Here is a 3,545-nt window from a genome sequence, read left to right on the forward strand (position 1 = left end):
AAAAAGAGCCACTTCCAATTGAATCATGTAGGCATGAGCGGGGACCGCCAGTGAATTGGCCTGGTCGTGGGGATCTAAGGGAGACCTGAGGCCTAGTACTAAGCTGATTTGGAGAATAAAGGGGACAAAGATGTGATCAGCCCACATCTCTGATGTTCAGGAGAATTAGAGAGAAGAGGCTACAGCTGCACTGGGGCCTTTGGTAATAGGATTGCACCAAAGGACACTTGTATCCAACCAAAGCCTTTATTTACAAAACTAACTGTCCAGGTCTGTCAAGGTGTATGTATCTGGTAACCAAGGCCAAGTGTCTGCTTCCCCTTTAAGAATCCTCTGAATTTTTGGCCAGGTGCAGTGGCTCACACCTGTAATCCCAGCACTTTGGGAGGCCAAGGCAGGCAGATCACGAGGTCAGGAGCTCGAGACCATCCTGGCTAACATGGTAAAACCCTGTCTCTACTAAAAATACAAAAAATTAGCCACGCATGGTGGTGGGCACCTGTAGTCCCAGCTACTCAGGAGGCTGAAGCAGGAGAATGGTGTGAACCCAAGAGGCAGAGCTTGCAGTGAGCCAAGATCGTGCCACTGCACTCCAGCCTGGGTAACAGAGCGAGACTCCATCTCAAAGAAAAAAAGAATCCTCTGAATTTTCGAGGCCAGGCATGGTGGCTCACACCTGTAATTCCAGCACTTTGGGAGGCCGAGGCAGGTGGATCACCTGAGGTCAGGAGTTCGAGACCAGCCTGGCCAACATGGTGAAACCCTGTCTCTACTAAAAATAAAAAAATTAGCCAGGTGTGGTGGTGGGCGCCTGTAATCCCAGCTACTCAGAGGGCTGAGGCAGGAGAATCGCTTGAACCTGGAAGGTGGAGATTGCAGTGAGTCAAGATCACGCCACTGCACTCCCTCCTGGGTGACAACAGCAAAACTCTGTCTCAAAATAAAATAAAATAAAATAATCCTCTGAATTTTCCTCAAAGAGATAATTATGATTTCAAGGAAAAAGGAGAACTCAATGACAGCCAGATGCAAATTGGTCCCAGTAAAGACTTGGTCTTTTGCCCTGTGATTCTGTACTTGATTGAGCCTGAGATGAGGCATAGTTTGGATTTGAATACTTTGCACAGGGTTGTGGATAGGGCCTTCAGGGGACAGAGATACAGGTGGCAGGGCAGGGATGTCATAAGGCAGCTATTGAGAGAAATAGTGTTGTGCTGAGAGTGTATAGTCTGTAAGCACCTGTAAGCTATTGATTATTGCCACAATTTCAGAGCCTGTTATTGGTCTACTCAGAGATTCAACTTCTTCCTGGTTTAGTCTTGGGAGGGTGTATGTGTCGAGGAATTTATCCGTTTCTTCTAGATTTTCTAGTTTATTTGTGTAGAGGTGTTTGTAGTATTCTCTGATGGTAGATTGTATTTCTGTGGGATCGGTGGTGATATCCCCTTTTTCATTTTTTATTGCATCTATTTGATTCTTCTCTCTTTTCTTCTTTATTAGTCTTGCTAGCGGTCTATCAATTTTGTTGATCTTTTCAGCTCCTGAATTCATTAATTTTTTGAAGGGTTTTTTGTGTCTCTATTTCCTTCAGTTCTGCTCTGATTTTAGTTATTTCTTGCCTTCTGCTAGCTTTTGAGTGTGTTTGCTCTTGCTTTTCTAGTTCTTTTAATTGTGATGTTAGGGTGTCAATTTTGGATCTTTCCTGCTTTCTCTTGTGGGCATTTATTGCTATAAATTTCCCTCAACACACTGCTTTGAATGTGTCCCAGAGATTCTGGTATGTTGTGTCTTTGTTCTCGTTGGTTTCAAAGAACATCTTTATTTCTGCCTTCATTTCATTATGTACCCAGTAGTCATTCAGGAGCAGGTGGTTCAGTTTCCATGTAGTTGAGCGGTTTTGAGTGAGTTTCTTAATCCTAAGTTCTAGTTTGATTGCATTGTCATCTGAGAGACAGTTTGTTATAATTTCTGTTCTTTTACATTTGCTGGCATTTAGCTCATTTATATGTACTCAATATTTTCTCATTTTTAACAGCTTATTTAGATTACTACTGAAAACTGAGATACTACATAAAGCTGGTGATTATTTAAAGTTATTTCCCTGTTAACCATTTTTAAAGTCTGAATATCAGGTATACATCTAAGTAAGAACCTTAAACACTGGGCATTTTGCCAATAACTCAGAAGATTTAGCTGTTTTCATTTAACTAAAAATTTTTAATTAGTTTTATTTTTCAAAAAAAAATACACAAAGATTACTCTGTTTTTGGTTGGGTTTATAGTGCCAGAACCTTTGTGCCAAACTGACACCTTAAAACATTTAGCCAAGGCAACTATAAAACTATAAAACTCATTTGCCCAGACAAAAATGTATGCTGACAATTCTGAAGACATTTTTCTTACTAATGATTTTAAAACCAGTTTTATTTACTGAAGATCTGTGTGAACTTGAAAAGCATTTGTACTTAATTTATAATTATCTACTTACAAGGCCATTTGGTATCATGCTAGACCAACACATAACTGTAACATACCTGTAACAATATAATCACATAAACATATCTAAATATGTGCACACATATACAAAGATCCAATAGCTTTTATTGTGGGGAAAAGAAAGATCAGACTGTTACTGTGTCTGTGTAGAAAGAAGTAGACATAAGAGACTCCATTTTGTTCTGTACTAAGGAAAATTCTTCTGCCTTGAGATGCTGTTAATCTGTAAGCCTTGCCCCAACCCTGTGCTCGCAGAGACAAGTGTTGTGTTGACTCAAGGTTTAATGGATTTAGGGCTATGCAGAATGTGCTTTGTCAAAAAAGTGCTTGAAGGCAGCATGCTTGTTAAAAGTCATCACCATTCTCTAATCTCAAGTACCCAGGGACACAATACACTACAGAAGGCCATAGGGACCTCTGCCTAGGAAAACCAGGTATTGTCCAAGGTTTCTCCCCATGTGATAGCCCGAGAATATGGCCTTGTGGGAAGGGAAAGACCTGACCGTCCCCCAGCCCGACACCCGACACCCATAAAGGGTCTGTGCTGAGGAGGATTAGTAAAAGAGGAAGGCCTCTTTGCAGTTGTGATAAGAGGAAGGCATCTGTCTCCTGCTCATCCCTGGGCAATAGAATGTCTCGGTGTAAAACCGGATTGTATGTTCTATTTACTGAGGTAGTAGAAAACCGCCTTAAGGCTGGAGGTGAGACATGCTAGCAGCAATACTGCTGTTTAATGCACCAAGATGTTTGTTTACCTGCACATCAAAGCACAGCACCTTGTCTTAACCTTGTTTTTGACACAGAGACCTTTGTTTACATGTTTTCCTGCTGACCCTCTCCCTACAATTACCCTATTGTCCTGCCATATCCCCCTCTCTGAGATAGGAGAGATAATGAACAATAAATACTGAGGGAACTCAAGAGACCAGGGCTGGCATGGGTCCTCCATATGCTGAGTGCCGGTCCCCTGGGCCCACTTTTCTTTCTCTGTACTTTGTGTCTCTTTCTTTTGATGCTGCTGATAAAGACATACCCCAGTTTGGGTAATT

The sequence above is a fragment of the Hylobates moloch genome, unplaced genomic scaffold, assembly GCF_009828535.3.
Source record: "Hylobates moloch isolate HMO894 unplaced genomic scaffold, HMol_V3 SCAFFOLD_13, whole genome shotgun sequence".
Taxonomy (NCBI): Eukaryota; Metazoa; Chordata; class Mammalia; order Primates; family Hylobatidae; genus Hylobates; species Hylobates moloch.